Consider the following 25,780-nt stretch of genomic DNA (forward strand, 5'->3'; position numbering starts at 1 on the left):
CACAAGAAGAAACACTCCCAGACTCATGGAGCTTCCCAGTGCTGATATGCTGGAATTGAAAGATAAAATGAATGAGCTGATCAATATAATGCAAGGTTTTGCCATTGGTCAGAAGGCTCTCGCGGACAAGGTTGAGAAACTCGAGCGGGTTTCTGCTGTGAACAGTGGGGTCAACCTGGATGGAGTCTCCAACCAGGGGCAAGGATCTCGTGATGGTGGGAAGAGAACAACGGTTGGGTTGGTGAACAATGCTGGTGGTCAACCTGGACCAAGTCAGAACCTGAAGGACAACTTTATGCCTCCGTTTTATGGTTTTGATGATGATCAGGAAGAGGATAGAGAGGCGGATCAATTTTCCATACAGAATGAGCCCTTCGTGCCTTACAATATTCCTCCGCAGAATAAGGAAATTCAGCTGCTGGCTGAAAAGATCAAAGTGCTAGAGAGTTATGCCACTCCTGGGGTGGTGAATATGTCCAACATGGGATTGGTGGAGGGGATTGTGATCCCTCAAAAATTCAAAGCGCCTGCCTTTGATAAATATAACGGTAGTTCTTGCCCAGAGACGCATTTGCAAGCCTTCGTCCGCAAGATCTCAGCGTATACCTCAGATCAGAAGCTGTGGATGTACTTCTTCCAGGACAGCCTGTCCGGAGGCTCCCTGGAGTGGTATACCAAATTGAAATCGTCTGATGTAAAAAGCTGGCAGGATCTTGGGGATGCGTTCTTTAAGCAATACCAGTTCAATGCAGACATGGCTCCGAGCCGTACTCAGCTGCAGGGTATGTTTCAAAAGCATAATGAGGGCTTTAAGGAGTACGCACAAAGGTGGAGAGAACTGGCTGCGAGGGTGCAACCTCCTTTGGTGGACAGAGAAATGTCAGATTTGTTTATGGGGACATTGCAGGGGCCCTTTGCGGAAAGAATGGTGGGATGTCCTGTGACCAACTTCTCAGATATAGTGGTAGCTGGAGAGCGTATTGAAAGTTGGTTAAAACTGGGCAAGATCCAGAGTGGTGCGTCTTCTTCTTCTTCTGGTTCGAAGAAACCTTTTGGAAATAATGGTGGGCAGAGGAAGAAGGAAGGAGACACCAGTGCAGTCTATACACAACGTGGACCCAGTAGGGAACGTTACTTCCAGCACACCGCTGCGGTAACAATTCCTGCTGAGTCTCATTCAGCACAACCGCAACAGCAACAGCAACAGAGACAACAACCCTTTCAACAGAGACCACAAAGGGCTGGTTATCAAGTCCGGGGCAGAGCGCAGGACAGACAATTCGATAGGCCTCCGGTGACCTATGCCTTTTTGTTCAAAAAGTTGATGGATTTGGGCCTTGTGCAAACCAGAACTCTGGCACCTTTGAGACCTGATCAGAGGCCAGCCAGTTATGATGAGACTGCGAAATGTGAATTCCACTTAGGTGCGCCTGGGCATAATATTGAGAACTGTAAAGCTTTTAAGCACACAGTTCAGGATTTAGTGGATTCCAAGGCTATTAATTTTGCTCCATCCCCCAATGTCAATGCAAATCCCATGCCTGCGCATGGTCAGAGGGGGGTGAATGCCATCTTTGAGGAGAGCAGAGTGGGGCTGTTTGAGGTTGGTCAGCTGAAGACGCCTTTGATTGAGGTCAAAAGGCAGTTGTTGAGGAATGGGGTCTATCCGGGCTGCGGATCTGATTGTGCTGAGTGCACTATTTCTGCAAATGGTTGTGAGCTTCTGAGGAAGCATGTCCAGGGTCTGATGGACGCAGGGAATATTGTGATTGAGAAGGCTGAAGGAAAGAGTGATGAGGTCTCCACCATAACTATATACTATGATCCGGTGGATTTGTCAAATCTGGTGGAGGAGGCCCCAGTTACCATCACGGTACCTGGGCCAATTCCATATGACAAAGATGATGCCGTACCTTGGCATTATGGTGGGGAGGTATATTGTAATGGTGAGAGGTTGGAGGAACAATCCGCTAGTGAAACCACCGTGCTAAAGGTGGATAATGCCGGTCCCAGCGGTTTCACTCGCAGCGGTAGGTTGTTTGCTCCCGACGCATTGAGGAGGGGGAGGAAGAAAAAGATAAAAAAGAAAAGGCCGAGGCTTTAGCCAGGGCAAAGGGAAAGGCTGTGGTGGATAATGGTAGTACTCCTGTGATGACACCGGCGCCTGCGGGGTCGGATAATAAATTTGATGATGAGGCTGAGGAGTTCTTGAGGATCATCAAGAAGTCAGAGTACAAGCTGGTTGATCACTTGCAGCAGACTCCTTCTAAGATCTCGATTCTTTCACTGCTGTTGAGTTCTGAGGGTCATAGGGAAGCTTTGTTGAAAATATTGAAGAAAGCTTATGTGCCTCAGGAGATCACAATCAACCAGTTAGAGACGGTCGTATCCAACGTGCATGCTAGCCATGGGTTGGGCTTTACTGATATGGATTTGACCGTAGATGGAAGGAATCATAACCGGGCTTTACACATTGCAATGGAATGCAAAGGAGCCGTGCTTTCGCATGTGCTGGTGGATACCGGCTCCTCTTTGAATGTGTTGCCTAAGAAGGCCTTGGCAAAGCTGAACTGTGAAGGGCTGATTTTGACCCCGACTGATTTGATTGTGCGGGCTTTTGATGGGTCAAAGCGAGCCGTATTCGGGGAGGTGGAGTTACCAGTAAAGATTGGCCCGGAGGTGTTTAAGTCAACCTTCTATGTTATGGACATCCAACCAGCTTACAGTTGCTTGTTGGGTCGCCCATGGATTCATGCTGCGGGAGCAGTTACGTCGACTTTGCACCAAAAGCTGAAATATGTTTGGGGAGGCCAGGTCGTTACTGTTTGCGGAGAGGAGGACATCTTTGTCAGCCACCTGTCTTCTTTCAAATATGTTGAGATGGACGGTGAGATATGGGAGACGCCGAGTCAGGCTTTCGAAACCGTCAGGGTGGAGAATGCCCTGTTCGCCAAGCAAGAGGAAGAGAAACCGTCCATAGCTTCCTATAAGCAGGCTGCTGAGGTAGTCAAAAGCGGAGAAGCTCCAGGCTGGGGCAGAGTAATGGAGGTCCCTGAGAAAAAAGACCGTTTTGGGGTTGGATATCAACCGGGCCGAGGCTTGGGACGAGGAAGAGGACGTCGTGCGCCTGTAACTTTCACCAGTGCCGGAATGCTAGATCCAGATCACATCTGCACGATGAGTGAAGACTCTGATAGCGACTGCGACATGGACCGATGGATAACGCCGTGCGCACCAGGGATGGAAATCCACAACTGGAAGGCCGAAGAGATCATCCGGGTCACTCTCCTCGAAGAGTAATATTTTTTTTGTTTTCTTTCTTATTTGCATGCAAACCATACGTGTTGCCCGACACGTAATGGTTCATTGTAAGGGCCTCCTCATGTTCATAAATTTGCAAAATTTTGCATCATTAATAAAGGATGTTTTTCAATCAAAAGAGCGGTGTTCCCTGTTTTTCATTTATTTTTGCAGTTCAAAAATAAAACTAAATGAAAATGGCAATGTTTTTCATTTTGTTTTCCTTTTGCAATTTCTCACACCGGTTCTAAAGCAATGCATGAATCAACATTCATGCAGATGCGATTCTTCTCCGGATCTCATTGATAACAATCCTGTTACACCTCTATATGACTTCGACAATCCGATCTATCTTGCTGAAGAAGAAGACGAAGAAGATTGTGAACTGCCAGGGGAATTGGCCAGGTTGTTAGAACAAGAGGAGAAGGTGATTCAGCCGCACGAGGAACAAATTGAGGTTGTGAACTTGGGTACCGACGAGGCTAAGAAAGAAGTGAAAATCGGGGCTGCTTTGGAGGAAAGTGTCAAGAGCAGATTGGTAGTGTTGTTGAAAGAGTATGTCGACATCTTTGCCTGGTCTTATCAAGATATGCCAGGGTTGGATACCGATATTGTTGTGCACAAGCTACCATTGAGAACAGATTGTCCTCCAGTGAAGCAGAAGTTGCGCAGAACTCGACCTGATATGGCAATGAAGATTAAAGAAGAAGTGCAGAAGCAGTGGGATGCTGGTTTCCTTGCTGTCACTAACTATCCGCCATGGGTTGCGAACATTGTGCCAGTCCCGAAGAAGGATGGGAAGGTGAGAATGTGTGTGGATTACCGAGATCTGAATAGAGCTAGTCCGAAAGATGATTTCCCACTACCTCACATTGACGTGTTGGTAGATAATACAGCTCAATTCTCGGTGTTTTCCTTCATGGATGGCTTTTCTGGCTATAATCAAATCAAAATGTCGCCAGATGATATGGAGAAAACAATGTTCATTACACCGTGGGGTACTTTCTGTTACAAGGTGATGCCATTTGGTCTCAAGAACGCCGGTGCTACTTATCAGAGAGCTATGGTGACTTTGTTTCATGATATGATTCATCATGAAATTGAATGCTATGTTGATGACATGATAGCAAAGTCCCAGACAGAAGAGGGGCATTTGGTAGATTTGGCCAAGTTGTTTGACCGGTTGAGGCAGTTCAGACTGAGGTTGAATCCGAACAAGTGCACGTTCGGAGTGCGGTCCGGTAAATTGCTGGGGTTCATTGTAAGTGAGAAAGGAATTGAGGTTGATCCTGCAAAAGTAAAAGCGATAAAAGAAATGCCTGAACCGAGAACAGAGAAAGAGGTTCGTGGTTTCTTAGGTAGATTGAACTACATTTCACGGTTCATATCTCACTTAACAGCCACGTGTGAACCGATATTCAAGTTGCTAAGAAAAGATCAAACGGTCAGGTGGAATGATGATTGCCAAGCGGCATTTGAAAAAATAAAGGAATATTTGCAGGAGCCTCCGATTCTGATGCCTCCTGTGGGGGGAAGACCGTTAATTTTGTACCTGACAGTCCTCGAGGGGTCTATGGGGTGTGTATTGGGGCAGCATGACGAGTCTGGTCGAAAAGAGCATGCCATATACTACCTTAGCAAAAAGTTTACCGACTGTGAAACAAGATATTCATTGCTCGAGAAAACTTGTTGTGCTTTGGTCTGGGCTGCTCGCCGACTAAGGCAGTACATGTTGGTTCATACCACTTTATTGATTTCCAAGATGGATCCAATCAAGTACATTTTTGAGAAGCCAGCATTGACCGGACGGGTTGCGAGGTGGCAAATGATTTTGACTGAATATGATATACAGTATACCTCTCAGAAAGCAATTAAGGGGAGTGTATTGTCTGATTACCTCGCCCAGCAACCCATTGATGATTATCAACCGATGAAGTTTGAATTCCCTGATGAGGACATCATGTTTCTCAAATCGAAAGATTGCGAGGAACCGATCCCGGAGGAGGGGCCTGACCCTGAATCCGAATGGATTCTGATGTTTGATGGGGCCGTTAACGTGAATGGAAGCGGTGTTGGTGCTGTTTTGGTTACGCCGAGAGGATCTCATATTCCTTTTGCTGCCCGGCTAACATTTGAGTGCACCAACAACGTAGCTGAATATGAAGCTTGTATCCTGGGGATTGAAGAGGCGATTGATTTGCGGATCAAGAACCTTGTGATATATGGAGATTCAGCTCTGGTGATAAATCAAGTTAACGGAAAATGGTATACGCATCAATCTCATTTGGTTCCGTATCGAGATTATACGAGGAGGTTGTTGACGTTTTTCACCAAGGTGAAGATGCATCATGTGCCCAGAGAGGAGAATCCTTTGGCAGATGCTTTGGCTACTCTGGCTGCCTTGATTAAGGTGCAGAGGTGGAATCAGTTCCCCAATGTTGAAGTGGGTCGTCTGGATAGACCGGCTTACGTGTTTGCTGTTGATACGGCACCTGATGATGAGAAGCCGTGGTATTATGATATCAAACGCTATCTTGAGACGCAAGAATATCCTGAGGGAGCATCAAAGAAGGACAGAAAGACTCTGCGGAGGTTAGCCATGGTATTCTACCTGAATAAGGATGGGGTTTTGTATAAAAGAAATTTTGATTGGGTCTTGCTCAGATGTGTTGATGATGCAGAAGCAAGCCAATTGATGAAAGAGGTTCATGAGGGATCGTTCGGTACCCATGCCAGTGGGAATGCGATGGTAAAGAAGCTGCTGAGAGCAGGTTATTATTGGATGACAATGGAGGCCCAATGTTTCAATTACGTGCGGAAGTGTCATAAATGCCAGATTTATGCTGATAAGGTGCACGTGCCTCCAAATCCGTTGAGTTTAATGTCGTCTCCATGGCCGTTTGCTATGTGGGGCATTGATATGATTGGAAAGATAGAACCTACAGCTTCGAATGGGCACAGATTCATATTAGTGGCTATTGATTACTTCACCAAGTGGGTAGAAGCAGCCTCTTATACGAATGTGACGAAGCAGGTTGTGGCCAGATTTCTCAAGAGAGACATCATCTGTCGGTATGGGGTCCCCGAGAGAATCATTACTGATAATGGTTCTAATTTGAATAATAAGATGATGGCAGAGCTGTGTCGGGAATTTAAGATCGAGCATCACAATTCTTCTCCCTATCGTCCGAAGATGAATGGGGCGGTTGAGGCAGCCAACAAAAATATAAAGAAGATTGTGCAGAAAATGGTGGTAACCTACAAGGATTGGCATGAGATGTTGCCGTTCGCATTGCATGGGTATCGAACGTCGGTACGCACATCTACTGGGGCAACTCCTTTCTCATTGGTATATGGAATGGAGGCTGTATTACCTGTTGAGGTTCAGATTCCCTCTTTGAGAGTCCTGATGGACGTGAAATTGCAAGAGGCTGAATGGGTAAGGACCCGGTATGAAGAGTTGAGCCTGATAGAGGAAAAGAGGCTAGCAGCCATCTGTCATGGGCAGTTGTACCAACAACGGATGAAGCGTGCTTTTGACAAGAAGGTGCGACCTCGGGTGTATCACGTAGGTGATATGGTGCTGAAAAGGATCCTTCCTCCTCAAAACGATCGAAGGGGCAAATGGACGCCGAATTATGAAGGTCCATTCGTGGTCAAGAAGGTTTTCTCCGGCGGAGCCTTGTTGTTAACGACCATGGATGGCGAGGATTTTCCATCCCCTGTGAATGCGGACGCAGTGAAAAAATACTTCGTATAATTGACCCGCTGGACGAAAAGAATAGAATAGTCCAGGCAAAAATGGGCATCCCGGCGAACCAAAAACAGAATGAAAGGTTCGGGCAAAAATTAGGGATAAAAATGAAAAATTGTACACCCGGCAAGTCGAAAACCTGGAAAGGCGACTTGGGCAAAAAGGGGTATCCCGGTGGACTGAAAACCCGAAAGGGCGGTCCAGGCAAAAGAGGGATTGAAACGAACAACTGTGTCCAGCATGATCGTTTGCGCTTTGGTTAAAAGCCTCATGGATAATACCCGGTAGGGATCAGTCAGAATTGTCTTGTTCAGAAGGCAGGAAGCATGGAGAGTCTGAGGACATATGGGGTGTAACCGAGTTGGAACTCGATGAGATCACGGGTTTCACATTGCCATTAGGATAGATTTTTCCTTTTGAGCGCAATTACCTCTTTTCAGGAATTGCTTCCCTTTGTATTGCCCATTTGAGCCACACTTTTCCAATCAATAAAATGCATATTCAGTCAAATAATTTTGTTTTTGTTTTTCATTACCGCTTTGATTGCAAAAACATCCGATTATTTTGATAAAGAATCTTTGCATTTTAAGACATACAGGTTCCTTCCAATGCATGTTTATAAGATTGAATGCTGGAAATCTTATTTGGAAGGTTGAGTGACCCAAGTGTTGAAATCTTGACACGCCTGGGGCACGGTTTTATCTGACGATCTGTTTTGCAGGAACTGTTAGATATTTTTACTCACTTGCAGGTTGTGATGTGGGAGCTTTGTAATAGATCCCCAGAGAGTTCGCTCAGGAACGAGGGTATATGGAAAAAATGACGAAGTGACGTTGCGGCGCACGACGATCCTTGATGGTAATCAAGAAGACTCTTCAAAATCGGAAGATTGGAAAGTATGAAGTTCCCCGCGGAGTCCGATCAGGGATGAGTGCGTGCATTAATCCCAGGAGTACGTCTCTCGTCGAGCGAGGAGCGACCTGGAATATAAGATGATGGAGCAGAAAAGGTCCGGATGAGTCTGGGAATTTTCAAAAGAGGAAAGCTGATACGAGATTGGGAGGTGGATACTGTGGGTCGACGAGTCGACGGGTGTTCTATACCAACTGTTCTCATTTTCCAGCTAAGTCCCCGAGCAGAGTTAGAGGGTTAGCTCCCCAGCAAATCCAAGGTCTGTGACCTCTCCAGCCGAGTCAGGATGGTTATCCCCGGTAGGTTTGCAATGGTGTTTCCTCAGCAGCCAGGCCAGAAGGTTGCTATTCCCCGAGTGGAGCGGGTTTCAATGAAATATATCTCCAGCAGTGTTCATCCTACCTGTGGATCGGACAAGTTCCCGTAGCGGACGGATTTTTGCATCCCCAGCTGAGTTGATTCTAACTATGGATTGCGTGGGTTGTCCCCAGCGGAGTAGTATGCGGTTCCCTAGCAGGGTCAAGGAGGTTCTTCCCCAGCAGGTGATGTATTGATGTTTCCCCAGTTGAGCCTGGAGGTTGCTATTCCCCTAGCAGAGTCTCTGTGAGTGTTTCCCCAGCGGAGTCAACAGGTATCTGTGAGGGTTTTCCCGAAGCGGAATCAGGATTGATATCCCCAGCAAGTCAAGATTGTTGCATCCCCACAGAGTGTTGGTGGTGTTAATCCCCAGCAGTTTCTCGAGTGGATTGGGTGCAAAGGAGGTTCTTCCCCAGCAAGGGTTGCCTTATCCCTAGCAGCAGTGATTCCCCAGCATGGTGGAAATCGGAGCGTTGACGAGTCCCTCAGCAGAGTGTCTCGTATTCCCCAGAAGAGTCCCTTGAGGGGGATACTTTTTTATGCATTCATCATGAAAAAATAGCATGGCATATTGCATAGAAAAATAATAATCGCGTAGCATTTCCATAATTATGGAGCATTACGCAGAAAAAATCAATCATGCATCATTGCAAGCATAAGCTAGTCTCAAGCTGTGGTTACCGTTTGAGAGGTGTTTTGCCAGAAAGTGAAGGTGTTGCTCCGAGGAGTTTAGCCTCATGATTTGATCAAAGGTGTTTCCCCAGTAGTGCGATACTGGAAGAGGTTTCTGTCGTGCGATACAGAGGGTGAAGATGTTGCTCTGAGGAGTCTAGCATCATGACGTCAGAGCAGCAATGTTCCCCAATAGTGCGATATTGGAGGAAATGTTTTCGTCGAGCAGAGATGGAGATGAAATCAAAGGACGTTTTGCGATCAGCGCAATTTTGGGGTTCAACTGGAGAAAAGGAAGTGTTGAGGCATTTTCTGGGGTTCAAATAGAGATTGGAGTTGAAGATTGTATCCAGGATGAGGTCCGCAGGATTATCTTCTGTTCATGTGTCACCTTAGACTCTGGCTGAGGCCGATGGAGGTCGTTATAGGTGTCTTCTGAGGAAGAGATACACATGCTACCTTCCTTTGTGAAGGTTTACCCTCTGACATGTCGCCCTCAGAGTGGTTTGGTGTTATTTCCGACGTTGCCAGCGGAATTATCACGAGAATGGAGAAAAGGGGATGCTGAGGCATTTTCTGGGGTTCAAATGGAGAAAAGGAAATGTGGATACATTTTCTGGAGACGGGGTTCAGATGGAGAAAGGGAGATGTTGCGACATTTTCTGGAGAACGGGGTTCATTTTGGCGATCGAGAGTTATCGTCAGGCGACTGGGGTTCAAATTGGAGATTGGGGTTCATTATGTTGGCAAGAATGAGTGCTGAGGCATTTCCCGGGGTTCAAATGCGGAGATCTGAGGATCGTTTGCGCGGAAAAATTTCGGGGTTCAAGAAAAGAATAAAAAACAAAAGGAGAGTTGATAATCCCGAGTGGATGTGTGGTGATCAGGCCATGGTTATCCCTGAGTTACCATTTATTTTGGTATCCAGGTCGACGTTTTTCGAAGTTTGTTTCTTCGCCGATGCTGACAGGCGTTAATTATATCCCATCAGAGTGCAAATTGTTCGCCTGTTCTTGGTATTCAATCACTCTTCATCCTGATCATCCGAAAGCCGAGGCTATTTCGTATCGACAGGTTCACAGTGGATTGAATAGGGGCAGCTGTAACACCTCAAAATTTGCCCTCCTCTCTTGGGACTAGCATTAACATATTTGCATATCATCTTAGGACTTTAGGCATTTCATATTGCATATCATGTGGTTACAGTGTGCAAGCTATCTTCCCAAGTCTTGATCAGGAGATAGGAAGTCAGAAGGTGCAAGCCAGGGTTTTACTGACTGATCATGGCCATCTGAGGATGGGGCTGAGATTAGGGTTGCATGATTCCCAAGGGTATTGGTCTTCATGTTGATTGAATTGATACATCATCATCATCATGGTGGGATGTCATCAGAAGATTGGAGAAGATTCCTTGAGATTAGGGTTTTGACCACTGGTCAACACTAATCAGTTGTGTTGGGCCAATCATGGCTGGATCAGGATAGGGGGTTTGAGATGGAGATGAGGTTCATTCCTTGATTATATTGTGCTTATTGAGGCTATGGTATCACCCTTGAGCCATTTCAGTTGAAGATTGGAGCTTAAATTGATCTATGCATGGCCAGATTCATCTGTCAGATGGAAAGTCAACTGTGGTCAACTGTGCTTGATCTGATGGATGTGGAGGTGGAAATGAGTTGGATACACTTCATTCATGTTGGAACAAGTGATATTTGACATCTCAAAGCTTAAGAATGAAGAAAATCAAGTCAGGACAAAAACTGCCAAAAATAGCAGGTGACTTGTAACTGAAGTTTCCAAAAATGGAAAGTTTTTGACCTCAAAAACAGATGTCCAAGGAAGCTTCAAATGAAAAATTGTTCAACATGAAAGTTGTAGATCTTGCTCTCACCTTTCCAAAAAGTCCAAGAACTTGAAAATCCAATGTACGGTTTGCAAGATATGGCTCAGTGAATTTCAGAAAAGACCCGTAATCAGGAGGCCATAACTACCACATACTTTGTCCAAATTGCAAGTTCTTTATATGCACAAACTCCATTTGACATGTAATTTGAGGGTGCATCATTGGATTTGTTCAAAAATGGCCAAGGCAAAAAGTCACTTTTCAACTGGACAGCTGAATTGGACCAGGGGCAAAATTGTCCAAATGTCAAAATAATTGGAATTTGGAGATGGGACTTTTTCCAACACCTCAGGAATGGCATTTAGAATATGTTTGAATTTTCATTTCATGCATAAGGCTTTTAATTTGGATTTTGTCTTGAAAAATGGAAATGACAAAAATGGACCAAATGCATACACATGGTGAATTTGAGAATGGAGCAACCAATGAGCATGAAACAAGTTTCTACAGTTCACATATGATATTTAGGAGGTGTATGTGCTGTCACTGAGGTGGCATGAGCTGTCTAAAGGAATTGACCATTTTGCCCTCACTTACAAAATTACCATTTCACTTAACATGTCAAAATTGCTAATTAGGTGGATTAAGCTTGGATTAAGTGCACATATATATTCATAATCATTGGTTAATCATAACAGAAAATCATTCATCCCAAGGTTGGATCTGAAAACCTCTCACATTCTCTCAAATTCATCAAAATCTCAAGAACACTCCAAAAACCAAAATCCATCAATCTTCCTCAAATCTCAACCAATCTTCGAGATTTCTTTTGCATTCAACTCCTATAATCATCTTCTCAAACTGTTTTGGGGGATTGGAGCCTAAAGAATACGAAATCGCGGCTGTCCAAAAGTGCCTCATCAATGGCGAAATTCGAATTCAAGCACTAGAAGCGATCTGGACTTGAAGCAAGTGCATCAAACATCTTCCTCATCATTATACAACATCTGTTTGAAGCGAAAACACACAAATTCATCCGATTCCGGCGCTGCAATTTCCAGGTTGGTGTAGATTCGACTTTCACCAAATGCTTCGTGATTATGTGCATTCTATAGTGCTTCTCATGTAGATTACGATGATACTTTTAGAATTGCAATTGGTGAACTGTAGCGTAAGAAATCTAGGATTGAAGTTTGGATCTAAAACCCTAGATCGGTCGATTTGCATGATTTAGCAATTGTTAGGATGATTTGGATGCATATTCGTACTCTACTCGATCATACGGTTCCAACGAATGTCTGTTTGTCCATTTTGGTGACGATTTGTTCGTTGCGTGTTCTTGAGCGTTTTGAAATTTCTGGAAATTTTATGAATGGAGGTGATGAAGAAAGCTTGCCAGATCTTGTTTCTCATTTGAATTTTTAAATTTCGTGTTTACCACCCCCGCCTCTATAATTACGAATCTGCCATTACTGAATTTTATGTAATTAATTTAATTGATTCTAAAATATTCACCAAAATTCACTATGCATTAAAAAATCCATAAAAAATAGCAAAAAAATCCTAAAAATGTGGAGATTTTTTCTATGACTTTTTTGACTTGTGTAGGATTTTTTTGACCTATTGGTCAAAGTTGTGCATGGCAAATATTTTATTTGACCTAGGGTTTTCTAATGTATGTCACATTTTGATACATTTTGGCAATTTGATCATGAAATACTCATATCATAAAATAAATGGCTGAAAATTTTTGTGGTGGTTCTTGACTCATTGAGGATTATTTATATGTAAATTTCATGAATTTTTGATACCTGGTTAGAGAGCAGCAAATTCTGGAACTTAGGTGTGACAATTTGTGTCACACCTCTTGATGTCAACTTGTTGAATTTAATTGGATAACCTATGTATGTTAGAATTGAATGAAATTTGGCATGGTGAATTGTTGATATGTTAGGATGTAGTATGAATTTTTGTAGAATTTTTCACTGCCTTTTCTAATTGATCATGATTTTTCATTTCTGGTGATTGAAATTGCAAGCTCATGTGATACATGTTGGTAGATTGATTGGGAAATCCTCATATTGTATTGTATGGCCATGAAATTTGATATGCATGAACTAGACACGTTGTGTGACCTCCCTGTTTTGGTCTCATCCATTTCTTTTTTGTTTTCAATGAGATATGAATTTTTGAATTGGATATATGCATTGATGGTGTGAATTGAAGCATGAAATGGTGACTGTTTTTGTTGATTTTCATTGACATGGTTCTATTTGCCCAATTAAGCTCAAATTTGGTATGGTAGACCTTGATTAGATTCTGTTTAGGTGTAATTAATTTGAGAATTTTTGGATGTGTCTTGGTATGGATTTGAATGCAGTACTTCTGTTTGTATGTTTGATGCTTCATTTGAACCAATATGGATTGTTTTGTGCATGAATTGAACATGATGGATGATATAAACATGAGACCAATGATGTTTGCTTGTGTTTGATGATAATTTGATGTTGGATGATGAATACCTTGCTGTTTTGAGTTTTTTCTTGCTTTTGGACCCTAGGCTTGGCCTAGTGGTCTAGTTACTAATATTTGCTTGGTTTTTCAGGATCAAAAGCATAATGTACATGGAGAATGATACAAGTTGATTTTAATTGATGTTGTGGATGTTTGTACACTAACATAACATTGTTTTGTAGGTGTTGGAGCTTGGGCTTAAGCCTTGAGCTTGCTTTGTGTTGTATTGTTTAAACTGTTTGATTGTTTGCTGTACAATTTGTCTAATTGAATACTGACTGAGTTTGATTGTTTCCAGGTACTTTAGTTGCTCAGTTCCTTGTGAACTATTGCTTTGCTTTGCTTAAGCAACTTGCATTGAGGTAGGTCCTCTTGACTTCATGTAGTCTGGAGACCCGGCTGTTACCGGGCCGGGCAAATAAATGTCTGAAGTCCTCCTTAAGAGGCAATGATTGTGGTTGTTTATTTTTAAGCCCAAGCAGGTGAAAGTCCTTGAAATAAGGCAATTGGTGGAAGGTAGGGGTATGCAGCCTACCCCCCACTATTCAGTTGAGTCTTCTCCTTGCTCCCATTACATGGTTGTAGCATTGAGATCCAAGCCCAAGATCCTGTGCAGTGCACATTGTGTCTGAGTCATCGAGTATAGAAGGGTTCCCCTATTCTGGACCCATGCTCATTTGTCAGCTCTCCCTGGTTAGGGATAAGAGCTGTGAGGTCTGATCCTCACTTCATCCTATCATCTGCTTCACCTTAGCCTCGTAATGGCAAGGTTAAGAGCAAACACAGCCTGTACAGACGATTGCTTAGGCAGTCAAACCTGATTGATTGAGCCCCCTTGTTTGATTATAGTGGGTGCTATGTGAATATCTGATTGTTATGCTTGTGTTGATTGAGATGCCTGTTCTCATTTGATATATGATTGTATGCTTGTGTGCTAGCTTCTTTCCTGGTTAGGTTAGTTGCTTATGCAAGTAGGATAGAAAACCGAACTTAGGGTTAACGATGCATGACAACATTAGGCTCGAGTCTCAGCTCCCTAGTTGTGTGTCTTTCCCCAGTTTCTGGTTAGCAATTTAGTCCCTGTTAAGGGGAACTACATCGCCCTGATCCTCGTTCCAGACGAGGTATGTAGGCAGGGGGTCGTGCGAGACCTCTCCGGGCAACCTTTTTCTTTTTGCGTGTGTTTACTTGTTATCTGATTGCCTGTTTGGGTTCGGATGCCGACGTAAGCCCAGTGATTGGCAGTCGGGCTCCACGTTTGCCCTTCTGAGTGAGTTTTGGTTCGGATGCCGACGTAATTCCATCCAGTGGTTGTCGGGCTCCATGTTTGCCACCCTTGCTTGTTTGTATGTTTTGTGTTGTTTGGCGTGCGTAAGCCGAACTACAGTGGCTCTGATTCTTGTTCCAGACAAGATATGTAGGCATAAGGTGCGACACCTTATCGAGCTCGTTCCTCTTAACCCCACCTGCGTTCCCTGTGTGTGTGTGTGATGTTTAGCAACCTTTTCTTTATTCTAGGACGTGGATCCCGTCGAGTACGACGGACGTGAGGGGTGCTAATACCTTCCCCTTGCGTAACCGACTCCCGAACCTTTTCTCTCTGGTCGCGAGACCATTTCCTTTCCAGGTTTCTCTGAGCGTTTCCTTTCCCTATCTTGGGATAAATAACGCGCAGTGGCGGCTCTGTGTGTTTTTATTTTCGAGTCTCGCCGGTTGATTTTTCGCAGGATGCGACAATGAGCCCTACAATGAGTCATTACGCCCTGGCGGAACGTAAGACTTGGATATGCATGAATAAACAAAGAAAATTACTCCTCTAGACAAGTGGCTTGGACAATCTCCTCAGAAGACCAATTGTTAAGAACTTCACCCGGGATCCTCGGACGCACCCAGTTATCGATGTCGCAATCACTCTCCCCATCTTCATCGTTGACCGCAGAGACCTGGCCATATGATTTGGCTTCTCCTTCAACCATGTTAACGTTGGCTCCACTATGCTGGGGCATGGAATTGTTGACGACATTAGGAGCTGGTGCAAAGTTAATGGCCTTTGAATCAATGAGGTCCTGAACTACGTGCTTAAAAGCTTTGCAGTTCTCAATATTGTGGCCAGGTGCCCTAGAGTGGAAGCTACACCAAGCGTTGGCGTCATAACCCACCGGAAGCCTACCAACGGGAGGAGCCAGAGTGCGCAACTGCACAAGTTGTAGTTGTGGAAGACTAGAAAGCAACTGAGCATACGACATTGGAAGAGTGTTGAAACGCCGGTCCATCGTCCTTGGCCTCAGTTGATAGGAGGGTCTGTTACCCGGTTGTTGTGGTTGGTACTGAGTTGGTTGACGTTGTGGTTGTTGTTGTTGTAGTGGTGCTGCAGTTGGAATGGTCACAGCCGCAACATACGGTTGCTGATGATAGTTCTGACAGTTATTCCTCCGGTTATCCCTGTTCTGATAAGAAGATATGGCACTTGCCTCCCCTTCTCTCCTCTTCTGTCCCTGAATGAACGGCTTCTTCACCCCTGATGAGGATCCATCTCCACTCTGGGTCTTGTATGTCCTCAGGTAATTCTCCACCCTCTCTCCGGTAGAGACTACATCAGCAAAATTGGAGGCATTGCAACCCACCAGGCGCTCCAAATAAGGTCCTGGCAGAGTGTTCATGACCATGTTAGCCATTTCCTTCTCCAACATAGGAGGTTGAACACGGGAAGCTGTCTCCCTCCAGCGTTGAGCGTATTCTCTGAAGCACTCATTGCTTTTAAGAGACAGATTTTGAAGTTGAGTTCTGTCCGGAGGCATGTCTGCATTATACTGATACTGCTTCACGAAAGCCTCAGCCAAATCCCTCCAGCAGCGGATGTGGGCTCTGTCCAGCCTCATATACCATTCCAGGGATGCCCCAGCTAGGCTGTCCTGGAAAAAGTACATAAGTAACTTTTCGTCATCGGAGTATGCAACCATTTTACGGAAATAGGCTTGCACATGGGTCTTCGGGCAAGAGTTGTCATTGTATTTGTCAAATATCGGGACCTTGAATTTCGGTGGCACTCTCACACCTGGGACCAGCCCCAAGTCGGCAACATCTACTCCCAGAGGATTCTGTCCTTCCACTGCCTTCAACCTCTCTTCCAATCTTCTAAACATGGGGTCCACACCATGACCCATACCAAAGTCTTCCTGCAGCAGGGGGAACTGATCGTCCTAATCATCATGAACGGGCTGTTGACCGGAGGTGACATGTAGGATTGGGATAGGTCCCGGTCCATTGCGTCCATTAGCCTCTCCAGTTGGAGGATCAGTCACCGTCTCTGGTTGAGCAGGGGGATTCCTCTATATCATCTGCCTGAGCTCTTGCTGTCCCTGAGCCACCCCTTGAACCACATCCATGAATTGATTCATGCGGATTTTCATCTCGGTGAGCTCTGCCTGTAGGCTTTCCATTACTCTCTGTTGGTTTCTGCGGGTACCGTACCGGTGAATGCCTGGGTCAGCTATCCTGCTGATTGAACACCGAACAAACTGAGAACATTGTGGCGGTACCTGTTATGCAAGACATGCTAATGAATATGTAAATGCAATGACATGTTTATCAATTCCAAAGGTATTCTATTCCCTTGATTCCAGTCTCTCAATAGATAAACGATGTAAAAAAAAAGACTAAGCCGTTGATGAGAACCAAGAAAATTCTGACTAGAATCAAGTAGAAGATATAAACCCCACAGAAATGGATAAACATGTGTAATGATTATGAATGCAAAATGATGTGAATGCAGTGCAGTGGCATGGGAGTCTGGATCGCTGTATTTGCTTAAACATCTGTCAGGTTACACTGTCTGGAGAGAAATTAAGAGCACACCAAACAAAGGTCATGGGACGGATCATGTTATCCTTAATATCAACCACCCATTTTGGTGGATTATGGTTTACACCTTATCAACACCCAAGTTTCATTGATATTAAGGATACCTGATCGGATCAACCATGAATCAAGGGTTCTTTTGCAAGTCACGAGCATGGAGTTTAGGTTAAGAACCACCCAAAAGGAGTGTACTAAGGTTTAAACCTGCCAAACATGTTCTACAAAAGGTTCCCATAGTCATAATCCCATCTTTCAGATATTATCGGAGGAACGACTACTCGTATTCCAAAAATATTCTCAAGAGAGACTCTTATGAGTGTAGTATCGCGTAACAATCGTATCAAATCTTACACTTGAACGACTTTCGCACTACGTCCTACGAATAGGCCAAGATGGGTTTGGTAAACTAAGGTCCTCGGCTTCTAAGGTCTATATTGGAAAAAGTAATGTCTAACCACAACTTACTTGTGTGACATTATTGATCTCAACATGACCTCCACCAAGTGAATGGGCTTGCCAGTCAACTTGCTAAGGAATAACTCCACACAAGTCGACAAGACTATGCCATTCTCCTATCCTAAGTGCACTCGAGTTCGGGTATAGAACTCATCTCACAAAGATCACCAAGCAGCCATAGCTAGCCAACAGATACAACAATGATATGTACACAATGCAATAAGGTAAAACAGGTAAATAAATAACTGTACAAAAGCATGAACACCCAATAAACAAACAAACTACAAAAGCTAGGAGGGACTCGCTTAGGGAAACCAGGTCCCCAGCAGAGTCGACAGTTGTAATACCCCAAAATTTACCCTTCATTTTTCCCGGAAGCATACGCTTTACACCTCATGCATGCATTCATTTTTAGGTCATTTAGCATTTGCATTTCATCATGGCAATCGATTTTTTAAAAGAAAAAAAAACGGAAAACGAAAAAGAAAAAAAAGAAAAAAAAGAAAAAAATAATAATAATAAATAAATAAATAAATAAATAAAAGAAAAAATCTTGGACTTGGACCTCTCTCATTTGAGCCCACAGGTCCACAAAAATCAGGTTATAAATTCAGAGTTTCAGTGAAACAAAAGGTCATTCTATTCCTATTACCATGTCTGGGAAAAAGATAGTGAGAGAAGAACCCTGGGAAAAAGATAGTAAGTGAAGAGCTAACAGAGTTCAGAGCAACCTCCAGGCAACTCTGAAAGGTTCATTCTGACTCACACACTTTCAGCTCAAGCAAACCCTAACATTGGTTTGCAAATCCAGTCGTGCCATTTGATTTCAACCAATCTCTCCAATCAGGTTTGCCCTATATCCATCATCTTTATGCCTTTAATTTGAATGCTCTAAATGTATGAGGTATTATGGGTGAATTTGATACCCTTTTGATGCATGTGTTTGACAAGAGGTTTAGGCCTCCTACCCTTGGTTGCTTTTTGTGAGCTTTTTGTGAATTTTAATGGCATGATTCATGTGGTTACATTTTGATTTGGGGGCAACTCTTGGTTACTCTATTTTGTTTCTCTAACCTGTTTGTTGAGTTTTGTTTTGTGAGGGCTCATATGACTCTTGCAGAGATGGTTTGCCTGGTGTTCCACTTTATTTGTGGGATACCACCTGGAGGTTTCATTCCGATTACCTGTACCTACTCACTTTCTTTGATGGTGTTAGCTTGAAAGGATCTCAGGGTTTCCTTGTTCCGTTAATTACTGTTACTTCGGATCTTTATCCGTGTGGTACTTTTACATTTTCCCGTATTTTTACCGCTTTCTTAGCTGGAAGACCTCGATAGGAGGCAATGTTTTGTGTGTTTACTTTATGCAGGTTCCTTCGTCTAGGATTTCCCTTTTGCCCGAGCATTCCTAACCCTACCAACTCATTGATTTTTCTTCTCCTAAGAACACGTTAACTCCTTCTACTACAGGCGAGTAAGTCTCCAAAGGTCGAGCATCCGGTAGATTGCGTAGTAACGTCGTTCGTCCAAAACCCAATCCATAACCCCGTAGTTAGCCGAACTACGGCTTCCTCTGATTCTCATTCCAGATGAGATACGTAGGCATAAGACGCGATGTCTTAGCGAGCACACATCCCCCCAACCCATAGGTCAACCGAGCTATGAAGACTCTGATTCTCATATTCAGATGAGATACATATGCAGTGGATGCGACATCCGCGCGAGTCATTTTCATTTAACCCTTTTTTAGTAAACAGCATAAGATAAACTCACACCCTTTAGACAAGAACTACAAAAGTGGATCCCGTAGAGTACTACGGATGCGTAGGGGTGCTAATACATTCCCTTCGCATAACCGACTCCCGAACCCATGATTTGGTTGCGATACCTTGTCTTTTCCTTTCCTCTTTTCAAGTTTACTTCGAGCGTTTCCTTTCCCTCCTTTGGGATAAATAACGCACGGTGGCAACTCTTCTGTCATTTTCTTTCGCCGGTTGTTTTATCGCACACTGTATTTTTCAGGTTGCGACAGCTGGCGACTCTGCTGGGGACCCGGTTTCCCTAAGCGAGTCCCTCCTAGCTTTTGTAGTTTGTTTGTTTATTGGGTGTTCATGCTTTTGTACAGTTATTTATTTACCTGCTTTACCTTATTGCATTGTGTACATATCATTGCTGTATTTGTTGGCTGGCTATGGCTGCTTGGTGATCTTTGTGAGATGAGTTCTATACCCGAACTCGAGTGCACTTAGGATAGGAGAATGGCATAGTCTTGTCGACTTGTGTGGAGTTATTCCTTAGCAAGTTGACTGGCAAGCCCATTCACTTGGTGGAGGTCATGTTGAGATCAATAATGTCACACAAGTAAGTTGTGGTTAGACATTACTTTTTCCAATATAGACCTTAGAAGCCGAGGACCTTAGTTTACCAAACCCATCTTGGCCTATTCGTAGGACGTAGTGCGAAAGTCGTTCAATTGTAAGATTTGATACGATTGTTACGCGATACTACACTCATAAGAGTCTCTCTTGAGAATATTTTTCGAATACGAGAAGTCGTTCCTCCGATAATATCCGAAAGATGGGATTATGACAATGGGAACCTTTTGTAGAACATGTTTGGCAAGTTTAAACCTTAGTGCACTCCTTTTGGGCGGTTCTTAACCTAAACTCCATGCTCGTGACTTGCAATAAACCCTTGATTCATGGTTGATCCGATCAGGTATCCTTAATATCAATGAAACTTGGGTGTTGATAAGGTGTAAACCATAATCCACAAAAATGGGTGGTTGATATTAGGGATAACATGATCCATCCCATGACCTTTGTTTGGTGTGCTCTTAATTTCTCTACAGACAGTGCAACCTGACAGATATTCAAGCAAAAACAGCGATTCTGATTCCCATGCCACTGCACTACATTCACATCATTTTGCATCACATCATTTTGCATTCATAATCATTCACACATGTTTATCCATTTCTGTGGGGTTTATATCTTCTACTTGATTCTAGTCGGAATTTTCTTGGTTCTCATCAACGGCTTAGTCTTTTTTTTTTACATCGCTTATCTATTGAGAGACTGGAATCAAGGGGGTAGAATACCTTTGGAATTGATAAACATGTCATTGCATTTACATATTCATTAGCATGTCTTACATAACAGGTACCACCACAGTGTTCTCAGTTTGTTTGGTGTTCCATCAGCAGGATAGCTGACCCAGGCATTCACCGGTACGGTACCCGCAGAAACCAACAGAGAGTAATGGAAAGCCTACAGGGAGAGTTCGCCGTGATGAAAATCCGCATGAATCAGTTCATGGATGTTGTTCAAGGGGTGACTGAGGGACAGCAAGAGCTCAGGCAGATGATACAGAGGAATCCCCCTACTCAACCAGAGACGGTGACTGATCCTCCAGCTGGAGAGGCTAATGGACCCGATGGACCAGGGCCTACCCCAATCCTACATGTCACCTCTGGTCAACAGCCTGTTCATGATGATCAGGACGATCAGTTCCCCCTGCTGCAGGAAGACTTTGGTATGGGTCATGGTGTGGACCCCATGTTTAGAAGATTGGAAGAGAGGTTGAAGACAGTGGAAGGACATAATCCTCTGGGAGTAGATGTTGCTGACTTGGGGCTGGTCCCAGGTGTGAGAGTGCCACAAAAATTCAAGGTCCCGATATTTGACAAATACAATGGCAACTCTTGCCCGAAGACCCATGTGCAAGCCTATTTCCGTAAAATGGTTGCATACTCCGATGACGAAAAGTTGCTTATGTACTTTTTCTAGGACAATCTAGCTAGGGCATCCCAGGAATGGTATATGAGGCTGGACAGAGCCCACATCCGTTGCTGGAGGGATTTGGCTGAGGCTTTCGTGAAGCAGTATCAGTATAATGCAGACATGGCTCCGGACAGAACTCAACTTCAAAATCTGTCTCTTAAAAGCAATGAGTGCTTCAGAGAATACACTCAACGCTGGAGAGAAACAGCTTCCCGTGTTCAACCTACTATGTTGGAGAAGGAAATGGCTAACATGTTCATGAACACTCTGCCAGGACCTTATTTGGAGCGCCTGGTGGGTTGCAATGCCTCCAATTTTGCTGATGTAGTCTCTACCGAAGAGAGGGTGGAGAATTACCTGAGGACATACAAGACCTAGAGTGAAGGTGGATCTTCATCAGGGGTGAAGAAGTCGTTCATTCAGGGACAGAAGAGGAGAGAAGGGGATGCAAGTGCCATATCTTCTTATCAGAACAGGGATAACCGGAGGAATAACTTTCAGAACTATCATCAGCAACCGTATGTTGCGGTTGTGACCATTCCAGCTGCAGCACCACTACAACAACAACAACCACAACGTCAACCATCTCAGTACCAACCACAACAACCGGGTAACAGACCCGCCAATCAACCGAGGCCAAGGACTATGGACCGGCGTTTCGACACCCTTCCAATGTCGTACGCTCAGTTGCTTTCTAGTCTTCAACGACTACAACTTGTGTAGTTGCGTACTCTGGCTCCTCCCGTTGGTAGGCTTCTGGTGGGTTATGACGCCAACGCTAGGTGTAGCTTCCACTCTGGGGCACCTGGCCACAATATTGAGAACTGCAAAGCTTTTAAGCACGTAGTTCAGGACCTCATTGATTTGAAGGCCGTTAACTTTGCACCAACTCCTAATGTCGTCAACAATCCCATGCCCCAGCATGGTGGAGCCAACGTTAACATGGTTGAAGGAGCAATCAAATTAGTCTCTGCGGTCAACAATGAAGATGGGGATAGTGATTGTGACATCGATAACTTGGTGCGTCCGAGGATCCCGGGTGAAGTTCTCAACAATAGGTCTTCTGAGGAGATTGTCCAAGCCACTTGTCTGGAGGAGTAATTTTCTTTGTTTATTCATGAATATCCAAGTCTTACGTTCCGCCAGGGCGTAATGACTCATTGTAGGTCTCATCTATGTGACACTTGCATTTTCTATCATAAATAAAGGACGTCTTTTTGCATTCAAATATTTCGTTCCTTGTCTTTCTATTTTTGCAGTTTTTCAAAAAAAATGGCAATGTTTTGTTTAGTTTCCACTTTTTTTCTTTAACACTCATAAGCACATACCATCACTCATGCAGATGCACATCACTGGATCCTATTGATAACGGTTCTGCTATGGCTCGCTTCGACTTTGAAAATCCAATCTTTCAAGCTGAAGAAGAGGGTGATGAAGACTGTGAACTCCCTGAAGAACTTACCAGGTTATTAAAACAAGAGGAAAGGGTCATTCAACCGCATCAAGAGTCTGTTGAAGTGATTAATCTCGACACCGAGGATGCCAAGAGAGAAATCAAGATAGGGGCTGCTTTGGAAGACAATGTGAAGAAGGGGTTGATTGAATTGCTGCAAGAGTATGTTGACATCTTCGCTTGGTCTTATCAGGACATGCCAGGCTTGACACAGACATCGTGGTACATCGCTTGCCGCCCAAAGAAGGTTGTCCTCCGGTCAAGCAGAAGCTCAGAAGAACAAGACGAGAGATGGCTGTCAAGATAAAGGAAGAAGTGCAAAAACAGTTGGATGCAGGGTTTCTACCAGTCACAAATTATCCGCCATGGGTTGCAAATATCGTTCCGGTACCTAAGAAGGATGGAAAGGTACGGATGTGTGTTGACTACCGGGATCTGAACAGAGCTAGTCCTAAAGATGATTTCCCATTACCTCACATCGACGTTTTGGTGGATAACACGGCTCAGTTCTCGATATTCTCCTTCATGGATGGCTTTTCTGGCTATAATTAAATTAAGATGGCACCAGAAGACATGGAGAAGACAACATTCATAACCCCATGGGGCACCTTCTACTACAAGGTGATGCCGTTTGGTCTGAAAAATGCTGGAGCAACATATCAATGAGCGATGGTGACTCTCTTCCATGATATGATTCATCATGAAATCGAGGTTTATGTTGATGATATGATTGCCAAATCTCAGACGGAAGAGGAACGTTTGGTGAATTTGCAGAAATTGTTTGAGCGTTTGAGGAAATTCAAGCTGAGGCTTAATCCGAACAAGTGTACTTTTGGGGTGAGATCTGGAAAACTACTGGGTTTTGTTGTTAGCGGAAAAGGGATTGAGATGGATCCGGCCAAAGTGAAAGCGATACAGGAAATGCCTGAGCCAAGAACAGAGAAACAAGTCTGTGGTTTCTTAGGGAGGTTGAACTACATTGCAAGGTTCATCTCTCACCTAACAGCCACGTGTGAGCCAATATTCAAATTGTTGAGAAAAGATCAGGCTATCAGGTGGAATGATGATTGTCAAAGGGCGTTCTAGAAGATAAAAGAGTATTTGCATAATCCTCCTATCCTTGTGCCTCCGGTCCCAGGGAGACCGTTGATTATGTACTTGACAGTACTGGACAATTCCATGGGTTGTGTTCTCGGTCAACACGACGAGACAGGTAGGAAAGAGCATGCCATCTACTACCTGAGTAAGAAATTCACAGATTTCGAGTCGAGATACTCAATGCATGAAAAAACATGTTGTGCACTTGCATGGGCTGCTAAGCGTTTGAGATAATACATGTTGTCTCACACAACCTTACTGATCTCCAAGATGGATCCAGTCAAATACATATTCGAGAACCTAACTCTCACCGGGAGGGTTGCTCGTTGGCAAATGGTACTGACAGAGTACGACATCCAGTATACTTCCCAGAAAGCCATCAAGGGGAGTATTTTGTCAGACTATCTTGCTCAACAGCCGGTTGAAGATGATGAGCCGATGAAGTTTGATTTTCCGGATGAAGAAATCATGTTCCTCAAGATGAAAGACTGTGAAGAGCCAGTTGTTGAAGAGGGACCTGATCCAGACGAAAAGTGGACTTTAATGTTTGATGGGACCGTCAACGCCAGAGGAAGTGGAATTGGTGCTGTCATTACAACTCCGAAAGGGGCCCACATGCCTTTCACCGCTCGTCTGACTTTCGAGTGCAGCAATAATTAAGCTGAGTATGAAGCCTGTATCTTGGGTATTGAGCAAGCCATTGATTTGAGAATCAAGACTTTGGACATCTTCGGAGATTCAGCTCTGGTGATCAATCAAGTGAATGGTGATTGGAACACTCTCCAGCCCAATCTGGTCCCTTACAGAGATTACACGAGCAGACTATTGAATTTCTTCACAACAGTAAAGCTGTATCACATACCTCGTGACGAGAACCAGATGGCAGATGCTCTTGCTACTCTATCCTCCATGATCAAGGTGATTTGGTGGAACCATGTTCCCAGGATTGATGTTATGCACCTTGATAGGGCCGCGTATGTGTTTGTTGCTGAACTGGTAGTTGACGACAAGCCCTAGTATCACGACATCAAGCGCTTTCTGAAGAATCAAGAGTACCCTGCAGGGGCATCCAACAATGATAGAAAGACTTTGAGAAGATTGGCAGGCAGTTTCTTCTTGAACAAAGACGATGTGTTGTATAAGAGGAACTTCGACATGGTTTTGCTCAGATGCGTGGATAGACACGAAGCGGACATGTTAATGCAGGAAGTTCATGAAGGCTCCTTCGGTACTCATGCCGGCGGATATGCAATGGCTAAGAAATTGTTGAGAGCGGGTTATTACTGGATGACCATGGAATCTGATTGTTTCAAATATGCTCGGAAGTGTCATAAATGCCAGATTTATGCTGATAAGGTGCATGTGTCGCCGAATCCTTTGAATGTGATGTCTTCGCCGTGGCCTTTCGCTATGTGGGGCATCGATATGATTGGAAAGATTGAGCCGACCGCTTCCAATGGGAATCACTTCATCCTTGTTGCCATCGACTATTTCACCAAGTGGGTCGAAGCAGCGTCATTTGCGAAGGTCACCAGACATGTGGTTGCCCGATTCATCAAGAAAGAAATCATTTGTCGCTATGGAATTCCCGAAAGAATCATTACTGATAATGGTTATAATCTCAACAACAAAATGATGAAGGAGTAGTGCCAGAACTTCAACATTCAGCATCACAATTCTTCCCCTTACCGCCCTAAGATGAACGATGTTGTTGAAGCGGCAAATAAGAACATAAAGAAGATTGTGCAGAATATGGTCGTTACGCATAGAGATTGGCATGAG

General features: G+C 44.1%; 1 pseudogene; it reads left to right on the forward strand.

Moving 5' to 3' along the window:
- Positions 1 to 754: 754 nt before the first annotated feature.
- LOC127137648 (uncharacterized) overlaps positions 755 to 25,780 on the forward strand; it is a 101,634-nt pseudogene continuing 76,608 nt past the window's right edge.

Source organism: Lathyrus oleraceus, chromosome 4 (assembly GCF_024323335.1).
Source record: "Lathyrus oleraceus cultivar Zhongwan6 chromosome 4, CAAS_Psat_ZW6_1.0, whole genome shotgun sequence".
Lineage (NCBI taxonomy): Eukaryota > Viridiplantae > Streptophyta > Magnoliopsida > Fabales > Fabaceae > Lathyrus > Lathyrus oleraceus.